This window comes from Myotis daubentonii, chromosome 11 (genome assembly GCF_963259705.1).
Source record: "Myotis daubentonii chromosome 11, mMyoDau2.1, whole genome shotgun sequence".
NCBI lineage: Eukaryota > Metazoa > Chordata > Mammalia > Chiroptera > Vespertilionidae > Myotis > Myotis daubentonii.
In genome coordinates this window covers 35,011,625-35,022,679 of record NC_081850.1, presented here as the reverse complement: position 1 = coordinate 35,022,679, position 11,055 = coordinate 35,011,625, and positions in this window count along the sequence as shown.

Here is an 11,055-nt window from a genome sequence, read left to right as displayed (position 1 = left end):
AAGCACCTCCAATCAAGTGAGTGGGGAGCCATCCCGATAAACACATTCTGGATAACAAACAAAAAACGCGTCATCTCTTACCTCTTGTGGTATCTGAGGGCAGAAATTCGGGAAGGACTCAGCTGGATGGACTGCCTCAGGGTCTCGTACAGGCTGCAGTCACATGTTGGGGGGGAGGGGGGGCGGCTGTAGTCATCCGAAGCCTTGACTGGGGCTAGAGGACCCACTTCCAAGATGGTCCATCCTTGTGGATGGAGTCTGCAGGCCTCAGTTCTTGCTGGGTCTTAGCAGGTCAGTTATCTCCACGTGGACCTCTCTATAAGGCTGCTCGTGTATCCTCATGACATGGCGGCTGTCTTCCTACACAGACAGTGATCTGAGAAAGAGCAAGGAAGAAGGCATAGTACCATTTATGATCTAGTCTCTGAATTACTTCTGCTTTATTTTTTCCCTAGCAGCAAGTGTGTAAGTCCATCCCACACCTAATAAGATCAGCATTAAGCTCCACCTTTTAAAGGGAGGCTTTTCAAAGAATGTGCAGGAATACTTTAAAACCACCAGAGATGTCAAACACAGAAAAAATCTAAGTTACTTAAAAATATATCTAATAAGAGATGGTCAAAACCTTAAAAAGAACATTTTAAAACTTTAATGACAGACATCTGAAAAGACCTAAATAAGGGCAGAGATATATGTTAAGTAGTCTCAATAGCAATTTTCTCAAACTGATTTATTAAATCAATTCACTAACCTAAACCCCCAACAGAACATTAAAAACAATGTTTTTCACTTGAAAAGCAGATTCTGGAACTCATAGGGAAATTCAAAGATCCAAGGATAGAAAATACACTCTTGAAAAAGAAAAAGTACAAGAGTGAGGAACATGCTCCATGTATCTCAAAACTTCTAGTAAAGTTTGATATCAACAGGAGTTAAAAACAGTATGGGATTGTCTCAGAAATAAACAAACTAGAGACCTATACAACTACAGAAATGTGATTTATGCCAGAAGGAACACTGCATGTCACTTGAGGGAGAAGATACTGTTTAATAAATAATGCTGTGACAACAGGTTACCCATGGGGGGTGAAAGCGACATGTATCCCTGTCTGAGGCCATATTCCCAGGCAAATGAAGTCCAGGTAAATTTAAAACTTAAGTGTAAAAGGTGAAACTCTGAAAGTAAAAAATATTTAAGGATATGTCTATGTGGTTTTATGGTATGGAAGTGCTTCTTAAGGAGAAAAAAATGATAACTAAAGAAAATGATTGATAAATATAACTATATTAAAATGAATAAAATTGAACATCAAAAAACAGCGGAAAAGAAATGGACTCACAGAAACAGAGAACATTTTGACTGTTGCCAGATAGGAGGGGAGTTGGGGAGATGGGTGGAAAAGGTGAAGGGATTAAGAAGTACAAGTTGAGCCGAAACCGGTTTGGCTCAGTGGATAGAGCGTCGGCCTGCGGACTGAAAGGTCCCGGGTTCGATTCCGGTCAGGGGCATGTACCTGGGTTGCGGGCGCATCCCCAGGGGGAGATGTGCAGGAGGCGGCTGATCGGTGTTTCTCTCTCATCGATGTTTCTAGCTCTCTATCTCTCTCCCTTCCTCTCTGTAAAGAGTCAATAAAATATATTAAAAAAAAAAAAAAAAAAGAAGTACAAGTTGATAGTTACCAGAATGGTCATGGGGATGTAAAGTACAGCATAGGGAAGACAGCCAATAATATCATAATTACTATGAATGTTGGCAGATGGGTACTAGATTTATCAGCGTCATCACTTTACAAATTACACAAATAATGTCTAATCACTGGGGTGTACACCTGAATAAAATATTGTAATAAAATATTGTATGTCAACTGTAATTGAAAAATAAAAATTTATTTTTAAAAATAATAAAATAAAAATTAAAAAAAGAAAGGGAAAAAGACAAGTCATACATGGAAAAATTATTCACAAAAATATTATTAACAAAAATAATAGTGTCCTGGAGATAAGGTATTTCTTAATTTTCAAGAGTGGGATTACTGTATCAATGTATATGTTGAACTGTTTATTTTAATAGGTATTGATAGAGAGTATTTGAAGAAGCTGTTAGCAACTCAGAGGGCTCATCCCCACCAGCAATAAATGTTATAGCTTTTTTAATTTTTGTCACTTTGAAACATGATGAACAATAAAACTGAATATTTTTCATTGGTTTTTAGTATGCTGTGTTTTGTAATATAAAAGTGGGATTTGGCATCATTTTCTTGTTCCTGGCTCAACTGAAATGGCTGCAGCATATGTTTATTGGGCATTTCTTTTGGTACCTTGTAAATTTCCTATTTATATATATTCTTTCTTTATTAGTCACTGTCTTGGAGCTATCAGCAAATTCAAGATAAGAAAATACTATAATCTGTATACACATTTAAAAGCAGAGATAACTCCCTTAATTTAAGGATATTATTTTGTTTCCAGAAATCCTAGGAAGTCTAGTTAAAAAGGAAAAATTGCACCTTAGCTGGTTTGGCTCAGAGTATTGGCCTACAGACTGAAGGATCCTGGGTTCAATTCCAGTCAAGGGCATGTATCTCAGTTGCAGGCCCTATCTCCAGGCCTGGTTGGGGTACCTGCAGGAGGCAACCAATCGATGTGTCCCTCTCACATCCATGTTTTTCTCTGTCTCTCCCACTCCCTTCCATTCTCTCTAAAAATCAATGGAAAAATATCCTTGTGTGAGGATTAACAAAAAAAGAAAAATTGCTAGAATAAAATAATTTGAAAAGATGGCTCAATAGAAGATAAATACACAAAGATCAATACTTTGTGCCATGCTAGCATAAGCACCTAAAAATGGGAATGTGGGAGACATTTCATTTGCAATGGCAGATAGAGTGAATACAGTATTTCAGAAGAAATTTAACAAGGCAGGCTTAGAACTTCAATAAATAAATAAATCTATAAAATCTTACCGAAAGGAAAGACACACTATTCTGAACAATTCCTCTAGTTTTACCTGCCTAAAAGCAAGGAGCAGGGAATGGCTTGGTACAGGAGAATAATTCAGAGTGCAGGGAAGGTGGCAATTTCACTCAGTCATTCAGCAAGTTTTTATTGGGCACTTACTAAGTGCTAGCCTCAGCTACGTGTGAGTAATAATCCAGACTTAGTCCCTGTTCTCATGGAGCTGATTTAGCAGTAATGAAAGACAAGGTTTTAGAAAATCACAACACATAGAGACATTGAATGTCACCTTGACAGATGTGGAAACTGACGCCCAGACAGAGATGCAATTTGTGAGGTCCATATGGCTAGTAAGTCATCACATTGGGACTAGAACTCACTTCTCTTGACTTTCTCAACATACAGTTCTTCCTCTCAGATTACAGTCTGAGGGGTATAGTCTAATCTAGTACTTAGAGAGATTTTTGTGGTACATTTACACAGAAGGCATTAGACATGAGGAAAACTAGGCATTGTGATGGTGTACAAACTCTTTTAATATGTTCTTAGACAATGAGTAGGGTATATGCAAACAAGGGAATACCGGGAAGGCCATTAAAAATTATGTAAATCTGGAAAAAATCTACATCTGGAAAAACGACTATTTCCTATTATTAAGTGAATAAAAAAGGTTATAGAATATTACATTTATCCTGTATATGTAAAAACATATATGTAAATACTGGTGTGTGAAATTATACAATATGAAAAATTATATGTAACTAGAGGCCCTGGTGTCTGCAGAGTGAGCGGGGTCCCTCCAGCAGGTGGGGTCCCTCGGCCTGGCCTGCAGGAATCAGGCCAAAACTGGCAGTCCAACATCCCCCGAGGGGTCCCGGAATGTGAGAAGGCACTCTGCAAAATTGCTGTCACTCGGCAGCTCCTGCATTGAATGTCTACCCCCTGGTGGTCAGTGCACGTCATACCTACCGGCCAGTTGGCTGGTCGACTGGTTGGCCAGACACTTAGCCTTTTATATTTATAGATTATATGTGTGGACATATGTATGTATGTGTATACATATAGTGTGTGTGTGTAGAGATAGAGAGAGATATAACAGTTTCTGGATGAATATTCACCATGATATTAACCAGTTATTTGGTGTTGTAAAATATAAGGTGGATTTTATTTTCTTCTTTGTACATTTCTCTATTTTCAATTTTTTTTATATTGATCTGGTATTTTTTTTTAAGCAATGCAATTTAAAAGATAGATTTCTCTGAATAACTCCAGGTACCAGAAGCATGACCAGTGGGTTGGAGCAAATATTCACGCTAGAATGTGGACATTGGATATAGCGATCACAGCCGGGCCTACTTATCCAGAAACAGAAGTGAGGAAATGAATCTGTATTTAGGACCAAATGATGGGCCTTTCTAGTGCACAAATAATCGGGAGGAGCCTGCATTCTTGATGACGCCTTTGGCCTCCACCAGTCATGGACTGCCAATCTTTGGGCATAATGTCATAGGAGAAAAACAACACCTACATGTAGAGTTCTTTCAGCTTCCTGTTGCTGAAGGTAATCCTAAAATATGCGTGTAATAAAACCTCTAAAATTGGACTTTGCTTAGTCATATTTTGTGACATTCTTTTTTTAAAATTTTGTTTTATTGCTTAAAATATTACAAAGAGTATTACATATGTCTCCTTCCCCCTCCCTCCCCCTGTGATGTTCTTTTTTTAAAAAAAAAAAAAATTTGTATTGATTTCAGAGAGGACGGGAGAGGGAGAGAGAGATAGAAACATCAATGATGAGAGGGAATCATTGATCGGCTGCCTCTTGCACACTCCCTCCTGGGGATTGAGTCTGAAGCCCGGGCATATGCCCTTGACAGAAATCAAACCCGGGACCCTTCAGTCTGCAGGCCGATGCTCTATCCACTGATCCAAACCAGCTAGGGCTGTGATGTTCTTTTATAGGAGCTAAAATTAACTTTTGCCAAATTAATTTTAAAATAAATCAAGAATATAAATTATGGAGGCAAGGAAAATCATTATCTTTCTTGAAAGAATAACTTACTTATCAATCACAAGACCTTTAACAGTACCGAGCACAGAGTTACATACATGTAGATGCTATTTCCGTGATAATAATTTGTAGTTATTCCATAATTCTTTTTGGCAATGCCTTGCTAATCCATTCCAATTTGATCTTCAGTCCAGAAAACTGACTTTTCTCATAAGTTCTCTACAGTCAGCTACATTGCTTTAAAGTTCCATCCACATCCACAGACGAACAATATAACCCCAAAATATTTCTTTAAATCTATTACTTATGCTTTTCAGTGAGTGTAATTCCCACACACATTCATCACCTAAGGTCTAAACTCTTCTGTTCTGATTTTATGAGTAAACTTTGCAATGAAGAAATATGATGTTTTAGAAAGCTACACAGAAAGTATCCACCTATACTATATTATTTTACCATGACTGATAACTATTGACCTGTACAAAAAAAAATAGTTTTTGGAGTAAAACTACATAGGCAATTTGAATAATATAATCGAGTCATTCTAAATCACTTGGAATCCCTTCCCTTTGCCACATTTATTAATCCTTAAGGATTTTTCAGAAAAATGGTTTTGCTCCAATATTCTTCACATGCCATCTGTTCAAGCACATTCCTTATATTCTTACTAGGTTTTCACAGATGCCACTTTTTAAATCGGCAAATCTCCTCAGGAGAATCATCTGGCTCCTGTCACCCCGACTCCAGGGAGCCCCAGACATCTCAGTAATACCAATGTCGGAGCAGATGTTCCATACTCCCTGGCATATTTCCCTCTCCCGGCAGGTAGAGTTCTGGAATGCAAATTCCGCGGTGAAGGAAAAAAACTCTTGGGTGCAAGCATTTTCTGCACGTGTGCTCTCTCTGTATCCAATGCAGTGCTCAGTAGCCTCATTTCTGCTCTTCTGGAGACCTGGTCAGAGAGTCTCTTTGCTCAGAGCACAGGAAGCAGAAACAGACAGAGGCGGAGACGAGAGAGAACACTGGAAAACCAAAGGAAGTGAGAACAAAGTTGTGTCAAATTATATGAGGTGAAGCTTTTAAAGATCAGCTGAGTTGATTCCATCATGGAGTTAAGCAATGTTCTGGTCCGGGCAGAAGAGAGCAGATAGGCTTTGGCAGGTATGTGAGATACAGCTGTGCCCGCCTGCGCCCTACCAAACGGAGGACTGTGAGATTTCCCGTGGAATTAGATCTCCAAAGACCACTAGTTGGGACACCTGGGCCCAGTTCTTCATTGAATGCCAGGATCTGATGTTTAAATTACTTAAAACACTCCTTCCAGATCTACAACTCCCTGTGCCACCTGGACACACCTCAAAGTGAAACTATATGCAGAGATGCTGAAACCATGTCAGATTAAGGGGAAAGGGCCCTGGCCTGCTGTTAGAACAGGGCTCTAGAGTCGGGTGTGTATGAACTCCCCTGTCCATGGGACCCTGGGCAAGTGGCCCGATTTATCTGACACCTCAGTTTCCTTATCTCTAAAGTGAGCAGTGAAACTAGACAACCACGGGGTCGCCCCAGCCTTAAAGTAGCACCGTGCGTTATGCATATGTTTATAGCACTTCCTATCGAACTGGATTGCATCCACTTCCAGATGAGCATAACAGATGTCAAGAGCTGTTGTGTCATCTGGGGCCAAAAGAACAAAAAGAACCATGTTGAAAGTCTGTACGTTTAGGAGAAACAATAAACGAAGATGAAAAGGTGAAGGTTTTCTCAGTTAGGCGCACAGCGTTACAGGTGCCTCTTCCACGGCTGTAGCACGAGGCGAGGACAGTGCCCGGAGCGGTGGCTGAGGGGTCTCGGGGTCTGGGTCCAGCCCTGCCAGCCACTCGGGGAGACAGATCAGGCAAGAAACCCGCATCGCTGAGGCGTAGGGTCTTCATTTTTAAAGAGGGAGTTAAAGAGGATGGATGTGCTTTGGGAAAGAGGGTACACCCTTCAGATTTAAGCCTGGTTACAGACATCAATAAAACGAAAGTTTAGTAACATATTTCTCTTCTCCCCATCACTCTCTTGCTTCTTCCAAACTCACAGACAACTTCGACTAGGCCAGCAAGAATTTCAACTGACTAAGCCACTGCAATCAATCCCTGTTCCCATTCACTGCACATTTCACCTATGAGGGGACAGGCAAATCTAAAGAGAAGCAGGTGAACAAATACCTACATAACTCAATTACTGGGGGAGTGGGGGTGGGATCACCAGGCTTAGCAAAGACTTAAAAAAGTAACATTATTTTCCCCTTATTGGAAGTTGGAGAGATTGCTGATTTTTTTTTTTGTAATTTCTTTGTTTTGGCTTTGATATTCAATTATAGTCTTAGTTCTTTATATTGACCAGGACTTCAAAGGTCTTTAAGAAATGCAAGCAAGTTTTCCAAATAAATGCTAAACCTCTCCCCCCCCCCCCTTCAGGATTAGGTCTTGGTAAATTTACAACGGTGTTTATATTCAGCAAACTTGCTCTTTCTACCATTTGCCTTCACTTCTCCCTTTTATCACTACTCTCTTCCCAAGCCATTCTGAACCTGAATCAGCTCTGAAATGCCCCCAGCCGAAGCCCACCTGCTCACACTTCTCAATCCCACCCTGTTGCCTCATTCATTGTCCTATTAAGATTGCTTTCCCCTGTCTCATCCCCTTTAGTCTTAAAAGTGGTCAGCCAGTTATGCTGGCAACTCCAATGACCGCAGGGTTAACATGTTAAGTGCCCGGCCTGTTTTGTCTTCCGGACGGAAAGTATGGTAGAAGATCAAGTATAGGTGACTGACTGGGCGCTTAACGTGTTAATGTCTGCAAAGTTCATGGCTCCTGTGGCACTGCCTGTTTACATAAGCCTCATCCAGACACAGACACTGCCCTGTCCAACATGGTAGCCACATGTGACTAAACTTAAATATCCATCAGTTAAATAAAATGTAAAATTCTGCTCGTCAGTGGCACTGGTCATGTTCTAAGCCAGAGGTTCTCAACCTGTGGGTCGCGACCCCTTTGGCGGTCGAACGACCCTTTCACAGGGGTCGCCTAAGACCATCCTGCATATCAGATATTTACATTACGATTCATAACAGTAGCAACATTACAGTTATGAAGTAGCAACGAAAATAATTTTATGATTGGGTCACAACATGAGGTACTAGAAGGTTGAGAACCACTGTTAAGCCATAAGAATATTTCTATCGCCCTAACCGGTTTGGCTCAGTGGATAGAGTGTCAGCCTGTGGACTCAAGGGTCCCAGGTTCAATTCCGGTCAAGGGCATGTACCTTGGCTGCGGGCACATCCCCAGTTGGGGGTGTGCAGGAGGCGGCTGGTCGATGTTTCTTGCTCATCGATGTTTCTAACTATCCCTCTCCCTGCCTCTCTGTAAAAAATCAATAAAACATATTTTTAAAAAAGAATATTTCTATCAACACAGAAAGTTCTATTAGCACTGCTTAACAAAAAGGAATTAATTTTAGTAGCGGACCGTGAATGTGACAGTTATTTCTGTGCAGAGCAAAGTTACAGGTGCTAAAAGTAAGTATATTTGTGTATTATAGGTGTGTAATCAGGACTGGGGTGGGAGGAGCCGGATGAGGGAGAGATGACCGCCTTTTGATGAGTACTATATGCCAGGGTGCGGGCACAGGCAGGCCAGCCATCGGCGGGACTTTTTATTAAACAGGCAGTCCTCCAACGACCCATTTTACAGACAAGAACACAGAAATGAAAAGTGGTTAAGTAATTTACCCAAAGCTTTGAAACCAGAATGCAGACTCAAGACTGTTGGAATCTCAGTGTCCTCTCTGTTGTACCTGCTGCCTATCAATCTCTGTCCCCAAGGAAAAGCAGGTGGGACTCCCAGCCACTGCTCCTCAAAGCCACTCCTTTTCTCTCCCTTCCAAGTGGGGGTGAGGGCTATGTCAGCACAGAGCAACAAGTCTTTGTTAACATTTCCTTTTGAGATCATTATAGATTCAATGCAGGGTAAGAACTGATACAGAGAGCTCTTGTATCCTTTCAACATGTATATTTATAATCTGCTACATACTGACACTCCTTGGTGCTGGGGTCACAAAGACAAGATGGCCTTTCCTCTTGAAGACTTTAGAGGCCAGCGGGGAGCATATAAAAAATAATATCGAGTTGGTTAAGACAAAAAGGTAATGCCATTTTCACCTGCCAATTAGCAAGCAACAATAATAGTAATGATATTCTAGCTAAGCTACTGTGAAAGAGGCCCTCCCATATTTTATTGGTGAAAGTGTAAACGGAGGCAAATAGGAAAGCGAGTTGGCAATTTGCAAGAAATATTTTCATCTCTCGGCTAATATTTTTTGAGTGAGTGCCTGCTATATGCCAGGCACTGGACTAGACCCATGGGGGAAACGCTGAACAAAGCAGACACTGCCCAGCCCATCTGAGACTTACACAGGCGCGTCTGGTTTACAGGCAGACAAGCGTGTGAGAAGTGCTGTGAGAGGCAAAGGGGAGGCGTTACAGAAGCACTTGTGAGGGGAGCTGAGTTCAGCCTTGGGTGGTTAGGAAGGCTAACCTAGAGGAGAGGATGGAGGAGGGCCCTCCAGCTATTAAATGATGAAGAGGAGTTAGCCAGAGGAAGAGGAGACAGGCTGGCGTGGAGAAAGTACCCTAAATAGCATGAGCAGCAAGCTCACGGGAAGGATGAGCATCAAAGGAGAATGGCCTAGAAAATCTGGCAAAAGTATCTCAAGGAATAACCCAGAATACAGAATAACAGCAAGCCAACCTTTCCAACATGAAGGTTTTCACTACATCGTTACTCATAATGGTGGAATATTATAGTCTATTTCAATAAAAGAGATCTGGTAAAGTTATTGATGGTACATCCACAATATAGAATATTTTGTAACCATTGAAAATAATGCTTGCAAAGTGTTTTTTAATATTAAAATGCTTATGTTAAAATGTTAAATGAGAAAAGTAGGATACATAATTTCATATCCTAAATGACCACAAGCATATTAAGTGTGTGTGTGTGTGTGTGTGTGTGTGTGTGTGTGTGTGTGTGTGAGAGAGAGAGAGAGAGAGAGAGAGATTAAATGGAAGGAGGCAGGTTAAAATATGAATAGGATTGTCTTTGGACAGTGAAATTAGATTATAGGTGGGTTTTGTGTATATGCTGTTTATACCATGATGGTTAGTCTGGTGCAAAACCCAGTTTATTCATTTACTTTTTGTGTAACCTTGGGCAAGTTACTTCACTTCTGTGTCTCAGTTCCTCATTTGTGAAGTAGGAATAATTATAGCACCTACATGATAGGTTGTTGTAAGCATTATCATAGTATAGTATGTGGGCAGGCTACTATTATCATATCAATTATTAGCATTCTGCTCTCTATTTTTAAAATTTTCCTATAATGTACTTATATAACTATTAAAATGAAAAACATTTTAAATCACTCTGTTAAATAAGGGACTTGTGTTGTAAGTTAGTAGTATGTGTTTTCGAGGAGACACTGGGAAGGGGCAGCTTATCCATCTCGGGGAAAGAAAGATGTCAGAGAAGGATTGCTGAGAGAGGAAGATGCTGTCTCAGCTGACTTTCAAGAACAAGGACTTAAGAGAAGAGCAGGAGGGAATTCAAGACAAATGGAACATTAATCAAAAACTTAGAATCTTAGTGATGACAAGCCAGAAAGGGCTTAAAGTTCATCCAGGCCACTTTCTACCCATGCAAGTTTCCCTCTACAGCAGTCCTACGGAGTCTTAACTGCATTCAGAGAGGAGCTCACCACTGTATGAACAAACCCAGCCATGGCTGGGCAGTTCTTTGTCACAAAGTGTTTCCCCATAGGTACACAGTCAGCACTCATCTACCATTGCACTGACGTACAGACACACCAGAGCAAAACCTAAGCAACAAGTCTATGCCAACAGACGCCTGTGGGCTGTCAGAGTCACCTTGGCGTGGTCATCAAAGCAATATTCCCCACTCAACTGCACGGTCCTGGTGCTTGAGCATGGCTTTGAGATGCCCGACAAACATTACTCACACCATTGTTTTCAAGTGCAAAAGGAA